Source organism: Aphelocoma coerulescens, chromosome 1, assembly GCF_041296385.1.
Source record: "Aphelocoma coerulescens isolate FSJ_1873_10779 chromosome 1, UR_Acoe_1.0, whole genome shotgun sequence".
Classification (NCBI taxonomy): Eukaryota; Metazoa; Chordata; class Aves; order Passeriformes; family Corvidae; genus Aphelocoma; species Aphelocoma coerulescens.
The window spans coordinates 92,415,746-92,441,954 of NC_091013.1; the positions used below are offsets into that span (position 1 = coordinate 92,415,746).

Consider the following 26,209-nt stretch of genomic DNA (forward strand, 5'->3'; position numbering starts at 1 on the left):
AGCAGCCTTAACTCTACCCCCAGAAGAGAGAGCAAATCAAGTGAATGTCTTAAGTTACACCATTGTGTAGCACTGGGCACTAGGATGTACAGTTTGGCAAATATTTACATTTCAGATCTGGTCCAAGTCCATGGCAGTAACGAAATATCGTGTGTTAATTATGCTAAATGATCATATTACATTGGTAAATGGGAATAGGCTTGATTCCCAGAATGCTGATCTGTGATTCACATCATCAAGGAGTACAAAAGAATCCACATCCCTTAGAGAGGGAAGATAAATAGGATATTTCAAACATTTTTCTTGCATGCATGGTAATGTGCAATTTTCCCCCTTTCCATTATGTTTCTGAAATCTGCTTCACAGCAAATTGAAAAATTAGTATCCCATCTCTAATAGAGGTTTAGAAATTACCCCACTTTCTTTACCTTGCTTATCAGCATTAGCTACTGGATTTCAGATACCCTTTTGTATTAACTCAAGAATTTTCCTTTCAAAGTGCAAAGAAGATAGGACTTAAACTTGCTGAGCAGAATGGGAAACATGCTTTTTGTTTTCTATGAAATGTACTCATACATATTAAAAAGCTTGCCAGACTTGAATTTCTAGAACCTGAACAACAAATTGTTGTTAAAACAAAGTGATTGAATGCCTTGCTGATTTGTGGTATTGAAGTTGAATGAAATGATGCTACTCATCACTCAAAATTAAATACAGTGTATTACAAAAGCTATTGTAGGAAACTGCTCAGTAGAGAACTCAGACCCAGACTGACTAGTGAAGACAATCTTCAGTTATATCTTAAAACCACCACACACTGTGGGGTTTTTTAAATGTCTGTAAAACACTGTTGTGTAATGAAATCAAAAAGGGCGTGTGAGATGCTTTGTGATGGTTTGTTTTTGGCAGGCAGCCATTCCAGATAAGATGGATATTTTGACATATAGGATGTATTGAATAATGGGGTTTAAATGTTTAAGGTGCTATTTAAGGTATGGGAACAAGTTGTCACTGTGCCTTACCCATGTGGCAGACTGTGAGGTCTTCTAGGATGACCCTGGATACCTCATTGGGGCAGGGCTGTTCTTTGTGTGGTTTGTTTGGGACTGTGAGCAGGGTCATTGCTCTTAGGTTTTTCATACTGTGCCCAGCAGAGTGAGGCACAGAGGGGAGGACCTGGGACCTACTGAACAAATACAAGCTGTAAAATTTAATCTGAAATGAGATCAGGCAAGCAAGGCGAGAAAGAGAAGTATGAGAAGAGGTTTTGTTAACTTGTATTGTCTGTCTTACAGTCATAGAAATAACTTGATGACCCTGTTGTGCCAAAGGCACGTATTTGTAAAATGTGTGAAATGTGCTCAGATATTCCACAGTTGGGCCAACATCTTGTTCATGTCTGATTTGAATGACTACTTGGCATCAGTCTCTGTTCTTGGTCATAAGAAGAGCTTGTCCAATTAAATGGATAATGTTAGGTCACATCTTCAGGAACATTATTAGAAGTTCTGCTAAGGTAGCCTGAGGAAAAGAAAGTTGCTGTGGGCAGTGGCCTTGGGGCTGGCATTTGGCCAGGTCAGGATAATTTCATTTTCAGTCTCTGTTTTAAACTGGATTCTGAGGCCTTGAGGCAAAATTGTAAATGATCCTGTCCTGTAAGTTACTAAGTAATATGATACAGCTAAACTTTAATGTGCCATAAAGTTAAATCTCCATGTATGAGAGCACCCCACTGGCAAAAGATAAATTAGTTATGGGGAAAGGAAAATTATTTGTCCCAGAGATACTGTTGAGTTAATCACTGGTTCTTCTCAGGTTGCTTGAACCTGGAATATTTGTCCCCATCATTCATTAACATGTTTTGTTATTACTTCTGCTCCCTTGGAATATCAGATTTGTGGCACTTTCCCATGGGTGGATTTTTATTTAAGTTTTTTAATATGGCGAAAGATTTTCACTTGAGTACTTAGTGACATGTATAACCAAATCTCCTTATGAATGATGGGGTGAGGCTGTCTCTTACTTGTTTGTCATGTGAGAGAAGGCATGGAGGAATGTGATGGAGCACAGTTTTCTGCTCTTACTTAGCTTGTTGTCCCTGTTGTTTGTCACCGAGCTCCCACAGGGGGCTGTGATCCACAGCTGCCTTCCACAGAGCAGTTCTTGGGCATGGCAGCCCCTGAAAGCAACTGTGGGGTCCATCTCTCTGGGCTGAGCTGGTTCCTGGTACCTGTTTTGTGGCATCTCTTTTGTCTGCATGTCTGTGATGAAATAAAAAGGCCTCATTTTAAATAATGATGTGTACATGTTCCTGTGGTAGCCTATTGGACAGCTGTGAACTAAACAAAATTTCTTAAATCAGTAGTTTTCATATTTTCTATTATCAGACCTTAAGTATTTTCTGGAGAGTCTCTGTATACTCAATTCAAATCCACTTTGATTTCGGATTTATTGGCTGCTGTATTTAAATTGTTGACCCAACTATTCATTTCTGCTTGGTGTATATCACAGTCATGCAGCTGAGCTTCAGAGAGGCTGTGAATGGTTAGGTATATTTGTCTTAAGGAAACTGATCTTACTAGAGTACCAAAGCTTTGATTGTCAGTGGATTCTTTCTTGCTTTCTCTTCTTCTGCATAAAATTTTTGCTCCTGGGATCCCTGAACAGTTTCTTTCAATGTAGGAGAGAAGTCTGTGGCTTCGTATGGAGGTAGGTGGGATTTTCAGGAGCTTCATTACTTGCCTCGTTAGAAGTCCTGGAATCTTCCCCATCATTTACAAAGGAATACTGCTGTCGCTCAGCAGAAGCATTTGTAGTTAGAGGTTAGAGATGCCAGCGAGGAAAAAACATTACACTTTTCAGCCAGCTCTCTGCAGAGCCAATATCAAATTTCTCCCTACTGATGTGTTTCTTGGCACTTTGGTTCAGTTGCTGCAGGTTTTCCAGCAGCTGAATGCCCCTTAGGCAGGTAGCTTTCCCCCAAGCAGAGGCACCGAAGTATGTTCCTAATACACTTGATACTTTTTTTGCAGTGTATCATTATTGATTGTGGAAGTCATTGCCAAGGCTATTTCCAAGACCATTTTCCGAGCCATGTTCAGTGTTTTTGAAAAAAAAAAAAAGTTGGGGATCCATGTAGGTATCAACAATAGCTGTTTATTCTGTTTTTCAAGCTAATTAGTCACTCTCGTGCTTTGTGTTCCTGCCATGGCAGTACTGGGAGGCTGTCAGCTCGTGCTCAGCCCTGTGCTGTTCCTGACTGAACTGTGCTACTCAGCTGCTTTATCTTTGCCATCCTGCCAGCTCCTTCTCAGCCTGCCTCTGTATTGCCCTCAGGCTGACATGGAGATTAATTGACCTGGTATCGTAGGATGTTTCCTCTTTTAAAGTCCTCGCGCCAGCAATGTTTAAGAAGGAAAAAAGGGGAGTTTGGAAACAAATAGTCGGCTAGCTAGGATTTGGTGTGCAACATCTGAGGACAGCTAACACAAAGCAGCATTATTAATGGGAAATGTATGGCATAAATGCACTATTGCTATGTAGCACACAAGATTTGAAAAATGTATTGAATTTCCTCATTTTGCCCTTAATAGTGGGTTTTAGAGGCTCATGCACAGATCTCCTGAAGTAACTCATCAGGAAACTTATTTTTCTAAGTGCTGTGCATCAAGCAAATCCCAGAACCTTACATGATTCAGTTATTTGATTGAACTGAGAGTTGAGGCTTGATAAGGTATTCAGTAACAAAGCCAGGCAGTAAAGTCAGCTGGAAACTGAAAGACACACGAACTGACAAGAGCCTGTCACATGGACCGGGAGGAGGTGAAGCTGCAAACATTTTGAAGTAGCCTATTTGATGCTATGCAAGATGGGTAAAATTTGAACCCAGGGTTGCTAGCATTTGGGCTGTCTTTGTGTGTTTATTTTTGCCTTCTGTTCCAGGGGAGCACATTAGGTCAGGCTTGACTGTACACTGCTAGCAGTGCTGGGAGTGACGGGAGATGCTGTGGGCATGGAGAGTGAGCCATGCATGACTAAGAACAGAAATGGAATTCAGTGCCTGTGACTCTGAGCTGGACAGATAACACAAATTTGTGTGGAGCAGTTGCAAAAGCACAGACTCTTCCTTACAGAAAAATTATTGGAAAAGTTAGTTTGAATTTGGGAAGAAAGTGAGCTTAAAGCACAATCAGGTTTTGCCAAGGGCTCTGTCTCTGAAATGAACATTCACAGAGTGTTGACACTGTAGTTATTTTGGATTGTTCTCAGCCTAAACAAGATGAAAGGTGAAGGATTTGTCACATAAAAGTGCTAAAAATAGGTATGTTCATACCAATTACTTAGCAGAACTTGTATAATGATGAGTATCTTTTTGTCAAAATAATTTTTGTAATCTTTTGAAAGCGTTTGTGCAATTTAAGGTGAAAACAGAAAGCTATGTAGCTTTAGATGTCCTGGTTTAATTTTAAAATGCGTTTTCTTTTTTAAAAGCCTATTTTGAAAAATGAAATGTCTTACAATTAGTTTATCTTGTCTCCAGGGATTTATCTTTAGCCTAAATAATGTTTATGTATCTAATTTATGTTTAAGTGTGGTATGCTTTGACAGCATTGCCTGCTTGTTTCTTACATGCTCGGTGCATATCAAAAAGAATACGTGTTGTGACGTGTATGTTTTGTGCACTGTGTCAGGAAAATCCACAAACGCCAGGGTTTATGTCCAAAAAGGAGACAGAGCAGTCCTGCAACTTTATTCGAATAAAGGGAGAGAGCCCACCGGGGGACACGCCCGCGGGGTTTTCTCTCTCGGGGTTTCGGGGGGCGCAGTCTCCTTTTATCCCAAACTCCCGGCGCATGTTGCTCTCTTCCTTTCCCCACTGGCTCAGGTACAGGGAAGGTACAGCCTTCCCAAACCGCCTCCCACATCTTCCCCCCTCGAACCTACTGTTTTACCCCAAAGTTCAGAAGTTCAGGCTTGTGCAGACCCTTGTGGGTTTTAGGAGCCAAGCTGTGTGGGCTCTGCAGCAAACCTGCTGCCCAAAGTTAGTAGAGACATTAAGACTCATTTCAAAGACATTAACTCCCATACCTTCACTCATCAAATTGTTTGTAAAGACATTAGCTTGCCTCTCAGCTGTTTTGATGTTAAAATTTTTAATGGTTGCTGTGCAATTTAAACTTAGAGCTTTGTGAACACTATTCCTTGAACTATGCATCTTTAAGCCTGTTTTTCTCTTGTGGCTTGTGATTTTCAGTTCTGTTCACCTACTGGAGAGTAAAGATTTGCCAAGAGCTGATTTTTGTCTGGGAGCCTCACACAGAAGAGGTGTCAGGTGTGCTCTTTGTCCCGCCGCACCTTGGTGCTGTTTGGGTCATTCCAGAGACATGCAAGATGGGAGGAGGACTCCAGGGGTGAACTGAAAATTAATAATTTGCAGTTTTGAATAACTAATTCAGCATGCTATCAAACCTTGTATTTTTCCTGGTGATTTATTATTATAACCTTGGTATATAATTAAAAAAAAAAAAAAAGAGAAAGAGAATTTCTGGAAAGCCAGTGAATATGTCTGTATTAAGAGTACTAATTTTTACCTTTTGCATTTACTGACATTTGTATATATCTGGCTTTCAAAGCTGACAGCTGAAATAAAAATCTCGGGGACAACATTGACCTTTGTTAAGGTTTTTTTCTTGTCACAATTGTTTAGTGCTTTAGTCTTCAGTCTGCTCGGGTTTTTTTCTTTTTTCTTTTTTTTTTTTTTGTTTGGAGAGGGGGTGGCTGTTTGGTTTGGGTTTTGTTTTGGTTTTTGTCATTTGTTTTTGCTTTAAAGCTGCTCACAGTGCACCTTTTATTTATTGGTGTGATACAGTACTCAGTGAAGACTGAAGTTGGCAAAGAGCTGGTGCCACAGAATGTACTTTTTTACTGTTTCCTGCTTTTGTATTTTCATGCAAGTGCTTCCTTTGATAGCAGCACAGAACAATACAAAGCCTAAACTCTAATTTTTTAATTTTAACAATTGTTACTTGTTCAGGAACAGTGCTTTACAGTTGGCTGGTACCAACTGGTGGATGAGGGTGCAGTTGAGGGAATCCAGCCAAGCTCAGACAAATTCCTGTTTGTTAAAGCATCCTGAGCTACCCAACTTGAAATATATTAAATGAGGCTGATGAACCTTTGATGAATGAGAAGATGTAGCAGAACGTGGAAAGAAATAAAGTCGTTGGGGCATGGAAATCTTCTCTCTTAAGGGAGGGTATGTAAAGAGAGAGAAAAAGACTAATCTTCAGCATTCATATAGGTTAAAATAGTGTAGTCACTTTGTCCACTTTTTGTTCTCTGCACTCAGTTTAAATAAAGCTGCAGATCTGTTTGTGTAGCCTTGTTTCAAAATAACATGTTAATTCACCTTAGGCTCTTCTGTTATGTTACCATAATTCCATGGATACCCAACATGAACAAATATATGAAATACTTAAAATTGAAAAGATATGGTATTATTATGCATGCTATCCTATCTTTTAATCTAGTAGTCTCCCAGGATTCTTAAAAGAAAGAAGGGGAGGTTCACTGAAATGCAAAGATGGTAAAAACAAGAAAATTGCATGGTTCTTTTCATACATCATATCATTATTATAGACTGTAGAAGTCATCATCAGGGTTGATGGTGGGGCTGTGAGTTTAGTGCATTTAAAACAGTTTGGGGTTACAGTTAGGTAACACAGGAATTCCTAACTGGTGTGGGATATAAAATACTTGGTTTCAGTTCTTAAGTCTATTCTCCACCTATTAAGTTCAATTAGGGATTTTCAAGTATGAGCAATTTCTCTTTTTGCCGACTTGCTGGGAGGTTCTTGTCCTGTTTGAGGACAGCACTCAGCATTTCAAGGCTGCACATGATGCAGTATTTTCTTCAGTGCAGCACCGTCAGACTGTGTGTTGTGGTGCATTTACCCTGATCTGACCACGGTGCCCACAAACAGGAAATCTGTGGGCACCCATGAACTTCTGGTACTGTAGGAGCGCGGCTCGTGGCTGCGTCACCATGCGATGGGCAGGTGGTCACATCCAATCGGAGGCATGCTTATGAGTCAGCAAAAATGGAGGCATTTTCCTCCTGTTTCAGTACCTTCTTTCATGAAACCAGAGGGTGTTTTATGGGAGTGTCAGGAAAGAGAGGGAAAAGAAACAGGCTTCAAGGCCCTGGGGGATTTTTCTGCCCACAGCTGTGGGATGGTTAACAAAGATGATGGGAGATTGGGTTAGATGAGTTGTTTTGTGAAAGTGGATGGATGCCAGACTAGATGCTGTATTAGCTCAGAGATTCCCAAAGGATGGTACATGTGCTAGTTGTGGTATCTGAGCATGCCCATGCATCAGAATTGTGTTACCATGCTGAGAATGTGGATAAAGCAGAAGCACTGCCATAAAAGTATGTAGCTGACCAAAGTGATTTTGAAACTTCTGTACTTGATGAGCTCTGGTCAACTTTAGAGACCTCGACATTCCTATCAAATATTTATTAACATCATTCTATATTTTAAAACTGATTTGCCTTTGTCTTCCTAAAGATTTAACTGGGCTTCAGAGATCCAGTGTGCTTACGGTTGATGTAATGCCTTCTGCTGATACTGGTGTGAACAGCACTGAATTTTTTGACAGATTTCACAAAACTGCTGAACAAAAGTAGCTGTGTAATGTGGGTGACTGTATCTGTATGTGTAACTGAGAGTCATGGGAGCAACTTGAAGCCAAGTATTACATCAGACTCTGCATTCCAGGCAGTGATTTGGTTTGTCCCTGCTGGATTATTGCTGCTCTCATAGTTTGTGTCAGCAAGTTTACTCATGATTGACATGAATTTTTAGTCCAGATTAATGATATCAAGTGTTGGCCCTATCACTGACTACCGTGATCAGATACTTGACAGTACAACTCACAGCCTTCATGTCAGTAGTGGCTCCTATAGAGCAGATATGGTAAGGACAGTGGCACTGTGGATGTGATACACAGGCCAGGGGCCACCATCTGTGTCATGGAAACCTTCCAAGGGCTTGCTTCCAGCCTGATTAAAAGCCTGTGTCTATATGACCTTGTGCATCTTGGTACCCATATCAATATGTTTGTACTGAGGGAGGCATATGGAGGGAGTGGGGACACATTTAAATTTTCTTGAAACAAGTGCTGCTAACTAAGCAGATAGGCTGTGGGTGGAGCAGCTCAAACATTCCTCAGTGATACAAACATGTGCCAGCGCTCCTTGTGCATTGCACGGTGCAGGACTTGCTCAGGTTTCTTATGGAATAGTTTGGATTGGAAGTTACCTTTTAAAGGCCATCTAATCCAGCCCCCTGCAATGAGCAGGGACATCTTCAACCAGACCAGGCTGCTCAGAACCCCATCCATCCTGGCTTGAATGTTTCCAGGGATGGGGCATCTGTCATGCTCTGGGCAACCTGTGCCAGTGTTTTATCACCCTCATTGTAAAAAGCTTCTTATATCTAATCTAAGTTGATTCTCCTTCAGTTTGAAACCTTCCCTCTTTGTCCTATCAGTGCATGCCCTTGTAAAATGTCCCTGTCCAGGTTTCAGACCCCCTTTAGGTACTGGAAAGTGCTATAAGGTCTCTCTGGAACCTTTTGTTCTCCAGGCTGAACAACCCCAAATTTTAGCATGTCTTCTTCAGAGAGGTGCTCCAGCCCTCTGATCATCTTCATGTCCCTCCTCTGGCCTCACTCTAAGAGTTCCACATCCTTTATCAACACTTTCTTTTACTGGAGACCCAGAACGGATTTAGTACAGTGTTGAGTTAAGGAAAACAATCACTTCTGTTATCTACTGTGTATTGTCTTGTGGATACAGTACAGTAAGCTTTTAGCCTTAATTCCAATTCTGAGTCCTGTTTAGCCCAGTCTCCACTGGTAACCACACATTCTTTTTAGCAGAGGTCTTTTCCTGGTGGCCTGTTTCTCTGGCCTGTCTAGGTCCATCAAAATGGTAGCTCTGTCCTGGAGCTTACTGTCTGCATCCTCTGGTTTGCTGTCATCTGCAAGCCTGATCAGAGTGTACTGTGTCACCTTCTCCAGGTCACTGATAAAGGTGTTAAACAGGACAAGCCTCAAGACAGACCCATGCAATACTCTCCTCTTGGCACAGATTGACACTTCAACCACTCTTCTTCGAGCCCAACCTTCCAAGCAGTTTTTTACCTGTCTAGTTGCCCACCAATCCAGACTGTTAAAAGACTTGCCGAGGTAAATCACATCCAGTGCTCTGCCATTGTCCACAAATCCAGTTGGTCAGTCATTATTTGTCACTGGCTAACTTGTGTTGACTGTTGCCATTCATCCACAGCATCTGCATATGCTTAGGAATGTGTTCCAAGAATACTTGGTTCATGCTCCAGTTCATGCTGACCCTCTGGAAAACAGCTCTGTCTGGTTGATGACAAGCTGACCATGAGCCAGCTTTGTGGCAAAGGCAGACAAAGGCATTCAGGACTGTGTTAGGGAGAGCATTTCCATCAGTTTGAGATGGGTGGTGGTCCTCCACACTCAGCACTGCTAAGACACAGCTGGAGTACTGTGCCCAGTTGTAGCTCCTCAGCAAAGGAAAGCTGTGGATATAATGGAGCTAGTCCAGCAAAAGTCCACAGAAGTTATTAAGGGACTGGAGCATCTTTCGTACAAGGAGTGGCAGTGAGAACTAGGACTGTTCAGCCTGGGGAAAATCTTATCAACGTGTACAATACCTCATGGAGGGGGGGAAAGGATGAAGTGGGAGCCAGGCTCAGTACTGCCCACTGACAGAATGAGAAGCAGTAGGCACAGCTTAAAACTTAGCTTATCTGTTAGAACATTTCTCCTTCTTCTATCAGTACCTAATGCTGTTAGCAGTCTCCCTTTTTGTCATATGAACTTTGTTTTGTTATTGGTGCTCCACATTTCATTGAATTTGTTGGTGAAGAACCCTCCAGAGAAGGTTTCCCTCTGAGCTTTCCTTTTTCTGCATGCTAATTAAACTCAAGTTGAAATTTATATGTGGAGCCTGAGGAGGAAAAGGGGAATTTTACAGCCATGCTTATGTATAAACAATTTGTTTTAAATAGAGTGAATGATAAAAGCCAGTATTTCTTAAGTTTTAATATTTGCCTATCTTACAACTTGGGTTATTGAAATAGAGAATTGATTCTTTTATCTTTTAAAATTTTATAATTTAGTTTTTTAGCATCAAGCAGAACTTCTCCTTAGGCTGAAGCTGAGTAAAAGATCTCCTGTAATTTCATGTAGTTGCTGTGGGGCAGAATTGCACATTACAGGAAAGGTTTGAATACCTTAATTTTAAAGACAAAATTGGCCCAGTGGTACTTCATAAATCTACTTTTTATTTTTAGTTTTACAGTGGTTAAAAATAAACCATAATGATTAATTTCTTAACTCAAGCATCTTCTCAGCCTCCCTCTTGGCTTACCTGTGCTTTAATTTTAACACTAGAGGGCAGCTGAAACACTTCAGTTCTTTCAGAAAATCAGCTTTAGGAGAACAGCTTTCATTCTTTGTTACCCGAAGAAGGGAGTTTTGTTAGCTGCCTATTATGTGATGTTTATTTTAGCAATTAATTTGCTCTAATTCCTTCAGTTTTTTTAAAACCTAAAAATCTAGCTTCTAACTTTCTATCTTTCTTTGTGCCTCTATAGCTGTATCACTCAATTAAACTGATCATCAGTCGAAGAGGGAGAATAGTTTCACATTCAAGTAGCTATGAAGACATACTGCCTGTGCTTCCTGTGATGGGTATTTTGAACCACCTTGTTTCAGAAACAAAGAGAGAGAAGCTGGAGATGGGAATGCGTTAAAGATCTCTTAATTTTTCTCAAGAAAGTAAAAGTTTGTCTTATAGCACTAACAATTTATTTCATAGTTTTTGTTAGTATGTATGTATGTAAGTAAGGTATGTAAGTTTAAATTAATTTCCAAAACACTTGAGTTTATATTTTCTTATTCTCTGCTTTGCTTTAAAGCCATCTTTTTTTTTTTTTTTTTTTTTTTTTTTTTTGTAGCAGAGCTTCAAAATGGCAGCTTCTGTCCCTCCAATGTTATTCTATCCTCTCAGCAATTAGGAAACAATCCAATATGAAGACTTTAAAAAGGAAAGGTCAAAGCAATTAAAAATTACTATTTTCACAGCTCATGTGAAAATTGCCAAAGAAGTTCTTGACTTAAACCTGAAATTGGAAATATAACTTATTTTTGTTAAGAAAGTATGGTGAAATACATGGTGAACCATGTAAGTTGTTTTAAGGGTATATTGTCAGAAATGTCATATTAATCTGTTCTGGCTCTAAAGTAAGAATACACTCTGTCTTTTGAGTTGGTTGATTATGTATCTTTTTGAGTTTAATTTCCTCTCTTCCTGTTTTGAATCCATTACACTTACTGCAAGTGTTGAACAATATTTTTCAGCAGCTGAGTGATCAAATGTCTATTTGCACTAAAACTTTGAATGGTAATAAAAGAGTATCACTAAGCTTTTAAGAAAGGAGCTGTGTCTCTTATGAATTGTGTAAGAGATTAAAGCTGATTTTTCTGACTTAGGATCAGATATTTTTTCCCTATCCACAGATGATGTGATTTGAAAATCAACCTGTGCCTCTCTTAAGGAAATTTTGCACCTTTGCAACTTTGTAGTGACTATAAGGACATAGTGTTTTCTCTTTCAAGCTAAGCTTCTAGAACTGTGTAGTTACAAGGAAATCTTGTCTGATTTTGTCAAAATCTTTTCTTTAGCTTCAGAGGTGGAGAGAAGAATTAAAATAATAAAGCAATAGGCTCAAGCAATAAGATTTAAAAATGGTATAATTTATTATTTTGAGGACAAAAAAGAGATGGATTTCAGACAGTGGACTGTGTGGTTTGGCTTGTGATGCTGACTTTGATGCCAAGCTGTGGATTGCATTTCTCCAAGGCTTGAGGAGCAAAAGGCCTGAGCTGGAGCCACTGGGAACAGAATGGCTTTATCTCTTTTTGTTGTGATATCCTGAAAGTGCTGCAGGTTTTGTGACTTTGCTTGGTTTCTGCCACGATTACTTTCTTATGTTGCAGAGTATATCTGTTATCTCTGACAGTTCTTTGGCAATTTTGGACAGAACATAAACATTCTCACCAGCCTGTGCTGACTGATGGGGCAGATTTTGAAAATGATTGATGCTTGCTTAGTTTTCTTGTTCGGAGTTCTGCGAAGTGCCAGGCTGCTTGGCTTTTGGACAGTGCCAGACAACTACTGTAGTAAAAGCTGGATTTCCATAGAAGGGATTAAAAAAAATGCAGTAGTAGAATATTCTTCTTTCTGTTACTGGTTCTGGGTCACAAGAAGGAGCCAAACTCTAGCATTTTTATTTTGTCCCTAGCTGCCAGTCCTGCAAATTGAGAGATTATAAGTAGGCTTCACTTACAAACAAAACTGAATAGAAGTTGCTAAGGGCTAAATTTCCTCCCTGTGAGGCTTAGTTGTGGGGTTGTGTGTGGTTATGCCCCAAACTGTCACTGTGCAATCTCATTGTTTGGAGGTGTGCAGAAATTAAACCAGCTGTAAGTTGTTTTGATGGTTTGTTTACAGTCAAGGGTAAATGCTCCCTCTCTCTGAGCTGCATTGCCTTCATAGGACAAAAAGGAGTGATAAACCTTCACTGGCTATTTTTATCATTATATTTAATAGATGAAACTGTGGCTGCATGTTAGGGAGTAGACCTGCTGGAAGGACACTGCTCTTCTGATGACATTTGAGAGCAGATTCCATTTGAGCTTGACGGCTTAATTGGCCATCCTTCTTTGGATGTGGCTCTTGTAAAAGAAATCGCTTTGTAGTAGGCACTCTCTGTATTTTAATATTAAGGTTTCATATTTAAAGATCCTAGTAGATAATGAAGCTTTGCTTTGGTATTTTCCCCTTTCTGCTTTCCTATTTAAGATATGAGTGATTGGAGGACTAGCCTTTTTCAGTAGCTTGCTTCATTTTATGCCTGGTTATGCAATGTCCTGGCAGCAGTTACTTTATGCTCTCAGGAGAAAATTTCTTACAGAAGTTTAGATTTTGCTAGTCCATTACAGCTTTTTCTAGTGTGTGAGAATTTAAAGGAAACAGTGCTTTTACAAAACTATAAAGCTTTGATTTTTTGGACATGAAATTATGCTACCATTCATTACCATCTACCTCTCCTGTGCCATCAGCTTTCATTTTGATCTTGTCTGAGCTGTGCTGATCAGCACACTGCAGACAGAGTGAAACAAATAAAGTTGGTGAAAAAATCCTGTGGTAGGAACGTAAGTCTTGTTCTCTTCCACCTCAAATCTCTTCTCTGTGCAGTGTGAGGAAGATGTTGGGTATCTTCCTGTACTCCACTGCAGTCTGTCTGGGTAGGATGAGGACAGTGGACTGATTTTTTCCTCTATTATGCAGTGTGGCGTTGCTGTGTGTGAGGGAGTCACAGGAGAAAAATAGAAGTACTTTCCTGCATAATCCCACTGTCTGTGGAAGACCAGTTGAGAAATACTCTCCCAGTGGATGAGCTGCAGCAGCCAGTAGGTACTGCTTTTTTGCCTGTGCTTCTTTCAGTATGAAATTAATTGGACTGCTCTCTGCAACAGCATCACTGCACTGGTTTGGCTGGTGGTCTAAATAGCTTAAATTCTCCTTGTAAGTTAGTTAAGTCTGTGGGGCACTAATGTAATGGTCTCTTCCTTCCTCAGGGTGGAACAAACATGGAAGCATTAGCAATAACAAAAGCCTCTTCTGTCTTGCTCCAGTTTCTCTTAGTTTTCTGATGAAGAAGCATCTGGTATGGCCTTTAGCTGTCCCTTTATAGGCCATAAGTCCTGATACATTGCCAAGTGGCATAATATTATGTTTCATTTTTAAAGGGGATTTTGCAGGGCAGAGGGAACAGTGCACAAGAAGTTTATTTGTTGCACAATAAGGTCATTCTTTAAGAATGAGACAAAACTACAAGTGTTTTATTTTTGATCAGCTTTGACTTGTGATTAGTTACAGCTTCCCATAACCAATGCTGTCATAGCAGTTTTTATTCTGGGTCATAAACAGTGATTGTAAACCCTATTAAAATAAAAACAACAAAAAAACCCCTAAGAAGAAATGTGTTTGCAAGAAGATTTATTTCTGACATGAGTCACAGTTCATGAACTTCTCCCAGATGAGCTCATCATGGGAAATCTTTAGTAGGAATACTGGTATCTAAGTCACTCAGAAACTACCTGCTTGTCAGTGACATAAGGTTCTGTGGATCAGCACATCTGCACTATGCAACTGTGTTCCTAAAGTAATCTTACAGCTTCTTCCTTCTGTTTGAAGCTAAATCTGCTTGAAATGTATTTATTCATGACTCGCATGTGTTCTTAGTTGTAGGAGATACCTTAGACTTCAAGAAATATTTGGGATAGTTTTAAATTCAGTTTTTTTAACAATGGAAATTGTTTTCAGTGGTTCCTAAAAAGATGGTACTAGAAGCTTTGAGTGTAGAAACATTTGAAGATTTATCAGTTTAATTCTGGCAATACACATAAAGTGCATGTTTTTAGAGGAACAGAAAGGATTGTCAGTGGCACCTCTTTGGTTTTTTCTGGATATGTAAATTATATTTCGTGTTGAAAGAGGCCACCTATGTTTTTATGTATAAACCAAGAGACACATATATGATAGGAATAGGTAGTGTGTGATTTATGTCCTAACAATTCCTCTGGTGATTTCATCATGATGCCTTTTCCTGGTCTTAAAATCAAGAGTCAAACATGGTTAGAAGGGAAAAAGGGGGTTTACTTTGGTATTTATTTTAAGGATCCTTAGGTGCACTACATCCAGGTTGAATGCACCTCAATGCACACCACAATGCACCCCCCCAGCAAAAGATCTGGTATAACATTATAGGTCTTACTAATTAGCATATCTATCAAAGATTCCCCAATGAGAGGCTCAAATGAGCCCCTCTCCCCAAGGAACCTTCCCCTGGATGGTTCTATCTTAGTTTACAAATTGTTCTGGAGAGGACCTTGGGGTCTGGGGCACACTGATCCCTAACTATGAAGCTTCTAAAATGTTTAGTCTCCTAGCTTGACAAGCAAGTCCAAGAATGTAGGCAAAAAGCACTAAGAATAGAGAAGCTGTAAAAAGGTATAAAGGGGTATAAAAGAAAAGGCAACAAATCATCATGGCATCAATGAAGTTCTGGTGAGTGTATTGGTTCAAAATGGATTTGGAGATCCTTAAGTGGAAATAAAATTGGCAAGACTTTACAAAACACATTTCCAAGAAAAAGGAACTACAAATGATGGTTGCCAGAGAGAGCCTATTAAGTGAAATCCTGTGTTCTCAGTTACTTCAGTGGTCAAGTGAGATGTCCAGAATATCTGCATGGTAGAGGCATTTGTTGAAAAAAAGCTGTGCTTGATAGGCATTTTTCATTTGTTGGGTTTTGGTTTTTTGGAGGTTTTTTTTTTTTGGTTGGTTGGTTTTGTTATTAACAGCAGTGTGTTTATTGAAAGCCTGTAAGATCATATTTTGTGGTATAGTTCCTGTAGCTGAAAATGAAATGCAGATAAAAGGACTGTTTAAAAGTCAGTCACACCTTATCTCCAACACCTCCTTTTGCTAGAGTTTGGGATGAATGAAAAAGCATGTCCCTGTGTGTCCAGATGAATTTGAACTGTGCTGGACTCTCAGTAGACATGAACAAATCAAATCTAGAACCTGTCTTTGAGACTCCCCTCTTTGGTAGTTCAGTTTATCTCCAAGGCCAAGTTGTTACAGCAGCAGTTGTCAGCAGGGCTTAGTTTCTTGGATAATTCTCTCTCATATAGTTTGGCTGTAATTATTAAAATCTGAACCTTGAATTTTTAAACTTACAAGTACAGACCATTGAAACATGAGCCCAGTGTGCTCAAGTGGCACCGTGTCACCTCATAAATGAGCCTTGGCCTTCTGTGCCAGCTGCAGGGCCTGCGAGGCATCACTCCATGTAGGTCGCAGCAGTCCAATTTTGAGGTGACAAGTTCATGCATCACTGTGGCAAGATGTGACTGGGGCCAGCAATGACAGGCAGTGCAGTACAATGAGATGAAAATGAAAAATAGTTCTGTTCGCTATAGCCTCTAGTTGACACATGTTCCTGACAAATTCTTACTTTGGTTTTGCTTAAGTACCCAATATATTGTTCTAATAGCATTCTTACAGAACTGGTTGATCTGAAAATTACTCTGGAGCTAACAGCTTATAAGGAGTTCTAGCTAATGGTGTGGCAAGGATCTAAAATGGGGATAGTACGGCTTTACGCTGTATTAATTATAACTGCACAGGGACGTAGGATTTCAGGAGTCTTGGAAGAAACTTCAAAGACAAAAGTTAGAAAAGAAACAGAATAGAACAGAATATTTCAGTTGAAGGGACCTAAACCTATGACCTAGCCCAACTGCCTGATAACTTCAGGGCTGGCCAGAAGTTAAAGAATGTTATTAAGGGCATTTCCCAAATGCTTCTTAAGCAGACAGGGATGGGGCATCGATCACTTACCCAGGGAGCCTAGGGGTTGCAGTGTCTGACCACCCTCTCAGTAAAGATGTGCTTCCTAATGTAAAGTCAGCCTTCCCTTCTACAGCTTTGAACCATTCCCAGTTTTGTTGCCCTCCTCTGGATGCATTTCTCCTCCTTCCCATCCCTCTTACACTGCAGGGCCCAGAACTGCTGCCAGCGCTCCGGGTGAGGCCGCACCAAGGCTGAGCACAGCGGATGGTCCCCCCTTCTGGCCGGCTGTGCTGCCGTGTTTGATGCCCCCAGGACACGGCTTTGGCCCTCTGGGCTGCCCGGGCACACCCTGCTGGCTCTCACTGAGCTGCTGCCCACCAGCACCCCCAGGCCCTCCCTGCAGGGCGCTCTCCAGACGCTCCTCTCCCAGTTTGTGCTTGTGCCTGCAGTTACTCCATCCCAGGTGCAGGATCCGGCATTTGTTCCTGAGAAATTTCATGCCAGGGATGATTGCCCAATGCTCTATGCAGATTCTTCTTCAAGGCCTCTTGTCCCTCCAGAGAATCAACAGCACCTTCTGGTTTAGCATCGACAGCAAACTTGCTGATGGTGCGTTCAGCTCCTGCATCCAGATCACTGATAAACGCATTGCACAGAACTGTCCCTGGAACTGAACCCTGCAAAATCCCACTGGTCTCCAGTCACCAGCCAAGTGTAGCCCCATTCACTACACCCCTTTGAGCTCTGCCCTTCAGCCAGTTCTTCACCCGGCACAGTGTGAACCTGCTCATATGACAGCTGGGACAGCTTGTGCAGGAGGATGCTGTGAGGGATGGTATCCAAAGCTTTACTAAAATCCTGAAAAACCTAACACACCAAAGATTGGATTAACACCCTACAGTGTTCGTGTAGAAGCTATTAAAACTAAACTGTTCTGAGATCTAGACAGAGTCTCTCACAAGCTGTACATATTTTTTTTTCTTTCTGTCTTTGCATACAGCTCATAGATTCTCTGAACCTCTTAGCAGTGTGGCCATTTAATAGGAAGGGAAAAAAAGAAATGAGAGTAGAAAAAAACAAAACACAAAAGAAAAAATTCGGTTTTTATATGTACAGTTAACTTTTATAAGTAGAACAGATGCTGTTTTGTATGGGTTTTTTCCCCTCCCTTTCTGTAAAACTGACAACCTACTTAAAAATTAAGATGTGGGACATGCCAGACTGATGGACATTTAATCAAATCTATATAATCTGTTATTAGTCTGTATGTCTGAGGCTATCAAAAAGAAATCAAAACAGATTAATTTTCACCATTTTAAAATTTCTGATTTTTTAATTTATTTTAACCAGAAATTAGGCTGAATGAATGATTGACTCAACAATCAGTAAATACTTAAGTATTCAAACTGTCTTCAGGGTCATGGATAACTCAGCCATAGCTAGGAAAACTCACAGTACTCATAAAATTTTAAGTCTGGTCCTGGCTTCTTCTTCTCTTGTTTAATTTTTTTCAGTCCCATTCATTTATTCCTGCAGTGCTCTATAACTGCTGTCTTTCTGTAAACATCCATAGGTTAGAGGTATTCAATTTGGCTTAAGCAGCATTCTCATGGGCAGTTTGCCAGGAACTCAAAGGCTTCACCTAAATTGCACATTGCTGGGAATAATCTCACTCTCAGCTGCTCTTATCTTTTGTTTGTTTCTTGCTTAGACCTCCGTCTGGCTTTTTACTGGGTCAAGACAAGTAGCAGTGATTGGTAGTATCTATAATTCCAATAGTTTGCAGCTTCATCGTGTATTTGGAGGCAGGTACAGAGCAGAGATCCTGGAGCTAATAGAAGAAATTTCCACCCAGTTCCCACATTTTGTTATAGTCCCTAGTGGGAGAGTGCACTGGCTGTCAGAACATAATAGAGCATCCACAGCTTCAGCTGTAATTTGTTAACAGTCTGATTTCAGCTCATTAAGAAATCCAGTGCAGCTTCCAGCCACAGTAATTCTAATGCCCTGGGACATAGTGTCTCATCAGTGTGTTCCCTGACTGTGGTATGAGGCTGTATGTATTTGAGATGTAGGTTGGAAGGGTTGGTCAGGAAATAGGTTTTGTCTGGACAACAGTTCAGACTCACTTTATATTGCTCTTTAAGGTATCATCTAGAGAATAGATTTTCTTGGATAAAACATGTCTTTGCTTGGCAGATGAAAATGGATTTTTTAATACTCTCTGCTACTTATTTTTTAAAGCATAAGTCATCCCTCCCTGATGTGATGGAACAACTTAAAATTAGTGTTTCTTTTTGTTTCTCTGGTGAGGTCACTGGGGGCTATTTTCTGTTGAAGTTTGAGCTCACAGAGAGGGCTTTGAAACAATAATGTCTGGATTCTGAAACACTTGAAAAAACATATCTGAACCTGTGCCACTGCAGGACTGCATGAGCTGAGCCTTGAAGAGAAATTATGGTATTTCAGTGCAGTCATGAAGACTGACAGTATAGAAATGCCTCAAATCCCAAATAGTTACTCTCTATTCATAGATAAATTTACTGAAAACTAAACTTCTGTCTTAACAAAAAGGCATGTTCTGGCAGCAGGACAATTTTTAGTTTTGATGAGAAAGAGACTGATTATCTAAGTGGGATTTTACAAAAATTTTTGTGTGCCTGATTATCAAGATTAAAAAGCATGCAGAGGAATAGCTGATTCAGTGCATACACTTTTTCCTCTGCTTTCCAGTGATATCTCCATTATTCACCTTGAGCAGATGTAAGCTGAACCCAAAGCTGAACCCTTGCTTTGTCCCTCTTCTTTCCTCTCCCCTGGCTGCTGGGAATCTTTAACTGTGTACATATGCAGAACTGTGGCACCCTGATTTGTATAGATTTAAACCCTCTACCACCCCAAAATTAGGAGAGAATCCAGAAGCTGTGTGCTTCAAATCAGGTAGATAGCTCATTGAGAATTCTTGTACCCAGCTCGGCAAGCCCTGAGAGCTTGAGAACAATTACAGAGAGAAGGTAAACTTTAAGATAAAGCACAACAGCTTTGTGGAAGTCTTGACTTTCTGCATGAAAAGTGGGGGAAAGCAGATTAGGGAAAATTCTGTTGTTTTCCTTTATTAGAGATTTAAGATGAACGCATTCCCTATTTTAAAGCCCTGCATTTAGTGACTGTGGCTAATGTGCTCCTCAGGGCCAGCAGTAACACAGACATCTGCATGAGGAATGTTAAACTTGCAGCCATTGTGTTTTGTGAGCTTCCCAAATGATAGGAAGATGCCTGCATTTACTACTGATATTTGATCACTGTCTTGACATTTCCTGGAGCGAGCACATAAATTAATTTTTGTCCTTTGATTTCCTATCTGTTGATTTATCAGGGCCCTTTCTAATTGCATCGTAATGCAGTATGGAAGAAAAGGGTTTATTTGTCAATAGTTAGGGCTGTAGTAGCTTGTCTAAGATACAAAGGCTGTGAAAGCTTGCAGGCTTTCAGGTGTAACAGAAGAGTGGAGGAAGTGCTCAGCAGATAAAAGTGCCTCTGAGTCACAGAATACAAGCTCAGTTGGATTTGAGAGCAAACACAAGAACCAGGACCAGCTTGTGGGAAGAAGAGACCTCAGGAAAAATTAATTTAAGCAGCCAGCAGGTAGTGTAGGAGTTGCTGCTTCACTTCTGCCTATACAGTATTAATAGCAATTACTGTTATTAATATAAAACAAATAAAGTTGCCACATGAACAACCGGGTGTATTTGAAGGTGGACCAGTGAGCTGATACTTCTAAACTCCATCAGATATATAGGAAAAGCAGAATGCCTGGGGATGTGTTTAACCCTTTTAACAGTGACATGAAAAGTCCTCACTTCTGCTGGAAAGGTTCGATTTTTGCTCACTGGCTCTGCTGATGGCCAGCTGTCGTACCCAGTGCTGGTTTGTTTTGCCAGTGGTTTTATTTAGAGTGGCTCTGCACTGACTGAACATCAGCTCTTTTAGTATCAAATTGAAAGCCTTTAACTAAGCTTCTTAATGCTGTCATGTCTGGGTCGGGGAAAAAAAGGGGCTGAGTGTTAGCAAGATTTTCTGCAGATGGCCCAGATCTTATTACAGATGTTACATGAAGCTAATAGTAGTTTACTTGGATTTTCTTCACAATTAGATTGCAGTCTTGCCATTCTTGACCATTTGCTTTCTTGGATGTTCAAAGTTCACATTTTTAAAGTTCATGGGGTAGATACAGTAACTGTAAAGCAGATAAGTAACACTCAAGGTTGTGTAGATGACAAAAGAAGATGGGGGGTGCTAATGGTTCAACTGTGTGTAAGGCAGCCTGAGAGAAAATTCAAAGTTGGAACTTCTCAGGAGAGATGAGATTGTAAAAAAAGGAATTTCTTTGTGGTAAAACAACTTGATGTTTCCACAGGTAAACATGAAAAACAGGAGGCTTGTGCAGACTGGCAAGTAATTTGTTGGAATGTCAGTAAGCTACTTCAGTGTAACTGTGTCAACCAAGTGAATTACGCTTCGGGAGCTGCTTTGCAAAAAGCAAACTCGGGAATAGGAGCCATTCAGTATCATGGAAAACAAATTGGAACTGTAAGAGTTGGGGAAAAAAAAAGCATAATGCTGTAAGTGCACTGTGGATATGCAGTAATAACCATACAGGAGCTCAGTATTGCAGCTTATTTATTATACTATAAGCCTTTTTATTTGTAGAGGTATATCAGTAAGTTTCCTGTTGGAGCTGCAGTTTAAATCAGTTCTTTAAGTGGAAAGATACACAGTGGCAAGTTGAATTTTGCCGATGTGATGACACAGTATAAATTTCCAATCTGTGCCAATTTAAGTGTGGGATTGAGGCAGACAGCATGTCTACATTGGCAAAACCGAGGTGCAGACAAATGACCCCAAGTCTTCATTGGCCTATTGATGGCAGTACTTGCCTAAGTAGTGCTTTGTGGTCAGTGTGCTCTGTCCATGCAGTCGCTAGTGCTCATTAGAGCTCTAGCCTTGCTTTCAGCTTCTTGGATTTCTTTCTGTAAGCATTGTTAAAGGGCATTGCAGGCAAAGGCTGGGGCGTGGAAACTGTTGATACGTGTGAGGCTGGATCTGTGCTGCAGGATGCAGCTCTAAGTGGAGATCCTTGAGGCAATAATAGAGACTGCAGCTTCAGACTGTGTGACATGGTGTGGCTTGGTACACTCAGTTGCTTTGATGTGTGTCAGCTACAGTCTAGCATTCCAATCCTGTGTCAAAATGCAGTGCTTCAGGAGATACCCTTGCACCTCTGCGAGACTTTCATCCTTTAAAAACAAAGCAAAACAAAAAAGAATTAAATTGTTGACCCTGGGGTCTTCAAGATACACATAATAAATTAATTTTCTTTTGAACTGTAACCAGAACTGACCTCAGGCTCAGTTGAGAGGAAATAACTTAAGGGATAGCTGCAGAAATGGAAAAAGTCTTTCGTTAGAATAGTCTCCAGCATTCAGCTGGGGAAACTGTTGAGCTTTTGATTGAAACTGTAGTGTTTCTCTTCCTTATGTAAATCCTGCCTCTGGCCAAAGGGCTCGTTTCCATCGTCGCTGTGTGGCTGGTTCTCCAACATGCAGTGTACATGGACAGTGCTGTTTTTATTGGCTCAAAACTTCCCGCTGTTTGTCCGCAACAAAGATGCTGCATCAGCTTCTGGCTCACTACAGCTGGAACAGGGAACTGCCAAAACACTCTTGAAAATAAAAACCAAAAGGCCTATGTAAATGTGGTGGTCAAACAGGTAAGAGTGAAAAAACCACCGAAACCTTTATTTCCCCTTTGGCCCCCCTTTTTCTTCTTTCTTTTCTCACTCTTTCCTGTAGACTACCTGAGCTTTAATTAATAGATGCAGGAAGGACAGAAGCTTTGCTGGTGTGAACGATTGAAGTGTGTCATAAAGAAGGGTATTTATTACCATTCCCTGTCTAGATGTGGGATCACAAAGCATTGGTAGCACTAGGTGACCTGATGTAGGTACCTGTGAAGTCCCTGTTGCAAATAAGAAGCCAAAAATCTCCTGCAGCCAATATGCCATGGTTTTTGACTTGACCTGTTAAACCACAAACCTTCATTTGAAGGAATAACTTCTAATTAAAAACTTGTTTGCTATTCACTCTGCTACTCTTGTCTTCCTGAGTTTTTTTATAGTCTTGTTTTTAATAACCTGGGCTATTGCAGCTTCTCTCAAGACTTTTACTAACGTGTAAGTGCTAAACAACACCTCTTTCATTTGAAAGATGAGGCAGCAAGGAATTATAGTTTAGGGTGTTTCTTTTCAGTGAACATGCTGCACTACATTTATATGCCTGCTGTGGAATGTCATTACATATTCCATAACTCAGTGTCGCTTGCATCAGAGAGCTACAGTGCAGTCTAGGATGTGTTTTATCTGTTGGCTGGCTGCATCTCTGTAAGACTACAGACTAATGCTTCATCTCCATTTGAGGTAGGAGGGCAGTGGGAGCAAGATGAAGTGTCGCAGCAGTACTCATGCTTAATCCAGTTCCCAGAAATGACAAAAGGCAATATGCCATCTGATACATTTCATGCACAGTGGTCTCAACCACCAAGGCCTGGCCACTTGCCAATGAAGACCTGAGCAGGGCTGAGTTTCAGAATGTGCTTGGGGTGGTCATGAATGTCAAGTTTCTGATGCCTCTCTGAAATGAGATGTAGTAACAGCTGTGCATTCCTATCCTGCTGCAGAACAGGAGGGGGATTCATGTTCTGATTCATATTCATTTGCTAGAGGGAGCTTCTGATTGCCTTCCAGGTGGTGGTCAACTGGGTCTTGCTTGGTTGTCTTGAGAAGTGTCTGTTACATCAGGAAACTTCAGGAACTGGGAGTGAAGAAAGAGGGAGAGAAATAGTCAGCAGTCTTCAGAGAGCATTTTACCAGGAGGAGTGTGTTGGCTGTCTAAGGCAACAGCAGTTAATACAAAAGGTTACAATCAGGGGGAGTGGGAAAGTCTGTTCCTAGTCCTTGAAACTGCTTGGTGATGATGGTACAGTAGTTTTGTCAGCCTCTGCTTCAGTATTTCCATCTGCTTGATGGGATGCTGCTTCTGAGACATATTCAGCTTGACAAAATGAAGTTCCTTTCGTGCAGCCAGTTTACTAGGGATTGTATTTTTCTGTTATAACTTTGTGTAGCCTGTATGCAGAAAAAGGGTGTTGGCATGAAAAAAAGAGTAAAAGATAGTAACTTCAACATTTCTGCTTTTGTTTCACATAATACATCATCACCACTACTTATTTGAAAGCTTTTGAACAAGTTTTTGTCTCTACAAGTAAGATGCTGTTATTCTTGCGGGAATTACTCTATTTCCCCCACCTTTAAAACTTGCAATAACCTGCTGATTCAGAAATGAGTGTGTCCCTTGGCATTGTGTTCTTTCATGGCTCTATCCTTTCCCTTCCTCAGGTATTCAATCTAATTACTGTCAGTGCAACAGCTGCTGCCTCTGCTCTGCTGAAATCTGTGTCTGTTCATTCCAGCGAGTTTCCCACTCATATTCAGGCTCAGCTGAGAGGGACCCTCTGCCTGTGCCTCCTGCTTTTGTCTCCTGCTAATTAAAGACATAAAGCATTTTGGTATACAATTTGCATTAATAAGATGGAAACAAAAATTGCCCCACAAAAACACAAACAAGCACTGAAAAAAACTGTGTTGGGTGAGACAGTGGCTCCTTTGGAGCCTTGTTTTGATAACCTTAGATTGGGAAAAAAATCCCACTGTGCATCTTCATGTCTCACTGAACTCTTTCTTTAGTGAGTTAAGATCAGCTCCCTTTCCCGCCAGCTCATTGTTTGATCAGGAGTGTGCAAGTGCCCAAGATGCAGGGCAACACAAAGAGATGTTGTGTCTGTTCATGTAGCATAAGTATATATATAGGACAGGGCCGCATAGTCTGAAAATGTAATTAAATGTAATAAAAAAAAAGGAGTGGCAGTGAAAAACATGCATGCTTTATTCTAATCCTGCTCCCTTCAGAACAAAGAACAAATGTGGCTGCTGCAACTCCAGTTGCAGCCTGTTCTTCTTAGCTTATAAGCATGCATGAGAGGAGTCAATTCAATAGAAAGTAAATGTACAATCACAAAATAATTACAGTAATGTGTTTAAGGATGGTCTCCTGTAAGCTTGCTTTCTTTGCTCTTTCTCTGTTCACTCCAAAGCTCATTATAAAAAGTATAATGTTGAAATAAGGGATGGGGGAAAAAACCCAAGCCAGTCTCTGTTTTGCTTTTGAGCCATGTGAAGAATGCCTTCAAAGGTGTTTATTTTATATATGTTGTTTACTTAGGTTATTTGTTCCTCTACACAAAAAATTCGAATGCACCAGGAGTATGGTGGAAGAAAGATTTTTTTTTTCTGAAATGGGGGAAACAAAGATGGGAAATAAGAGGATAAGGGAGCACAGTAAAGCTTTGTCCTTTCTCTCTGCCACTCATCCTTTTTGATTTCAAAGCTATTTTGCCTTTGTTTAATTTCTCATTAAAACTCAGTCTTTCAAGCTTATTTTTCACAGCCCTGGAGACCAGAATCAGAATCTCCACTCACTTCCCACCCTGCTAACTTTACTAGTACAAACTGGAATTAAAAAAAAAACCTTACCCTGCAATTTCAGAATATACAGCCAAACTGAAGTTACCAACACTGGATACGTGTTCTGGTGCATCTAAGGAATGGAGGTCATTTCACTGATGCTACCTAGTATTGCACACTTGTTTGTATGGAAGTCGCCATGGACTCCATCTTCTGCCCATTCCTACCCTCCCATCAGTAGATGATGATTTCCTCTGTTCATACTTAAATAACTTGTCAAACTGACATAATAGGAACATGCTGGAATTTGTAGGTGACATGAGCATTTAAATTGTCTCCTTGTCAAGGTAACAGCTGGTTTTTTGCTTTTGTTTTCATGAGGCAGAAAAAGAGAAAATTGCCATTTGCCTGGGATTTCTCGATGACCTGAATATATGAGTCCCCAAGGCTGCAGTCCTGTTTTTGGTATAGACCCTGTCACTCACAAACTAGCACAGACAGCCCCCTACTCCTGCACCCTTTGCACTGTGGATCCTCCCGTTGTTAGCACTGGATGTAGAGTCCATCCACTAGCAGGTCTTCCAGGTGACTTCCAGACTTGAGTGTCTCCAAAAGTTGGCCAGGGCCACCCTAATCTCTCCAGAATCAAGTTCCACTAGTTGCCTGACTCCCAGAGACACATGCATAGCTGTCTGCCAAGCCGCCTAGTTTAACTACCTGCTTAGCCAGCAAGTAGCTGCTGGCTAGTGTGGCTTTATAGTTTCTAGCAATTACACACCCACTGTGGTTGCTGACACCACACATACATGGACTTTAAGACCTGTAGTCCCACTCCAAAAGCATCACCATCTACAGAAAGGTGAATAAGTAGGCTCACCAACCTTTGGATATCAATCATTCCCACACAGAGTGAAAAAAAAAAATTTCCCCCCTCATTTATCTTTTTTTTTAATGACTCTTATTCAAGAATTTTAAACTATTAGGTAGTTGCAAAACCCCTTTGTAGGGGTGACAGTAGGACATGACAGTGATGGATGCTTGGCTTTGGTCATCTTTGCATTTATTTTTCTGTTAAGGTATTTTCTGTAGTGTTTATCATCAGCT

General features: G+C 40.6%; 1 protein-coding gene across 5 annotated transcripts in view; it reads left to right on the plus strand.

Moving 5' to 3' along the window:
- TSPAN9 (tetraspanin 9) overlaps positions 1-26,209 on the plus strand; it is a 173,068-nt gene that overhangs the window by 12,280 nt on the left and 134,579 nt on the right. The window contains exon 1 of one of the 5 annotated variants that reach the window (XM_069017716.1): positions 13,563-13,581. The exons of the other annotated variants lie outside the window; for them this stretch is intronic. The gene's annotated coding sequence lies outside the window, so the exon portion shown is untranslated. Of the gene's footprint in view, positions 1-13,562; positions 13,582-26,209 lie in introns of those variants that run through there. 5 annotated transcript variants of the gene reach the window in all.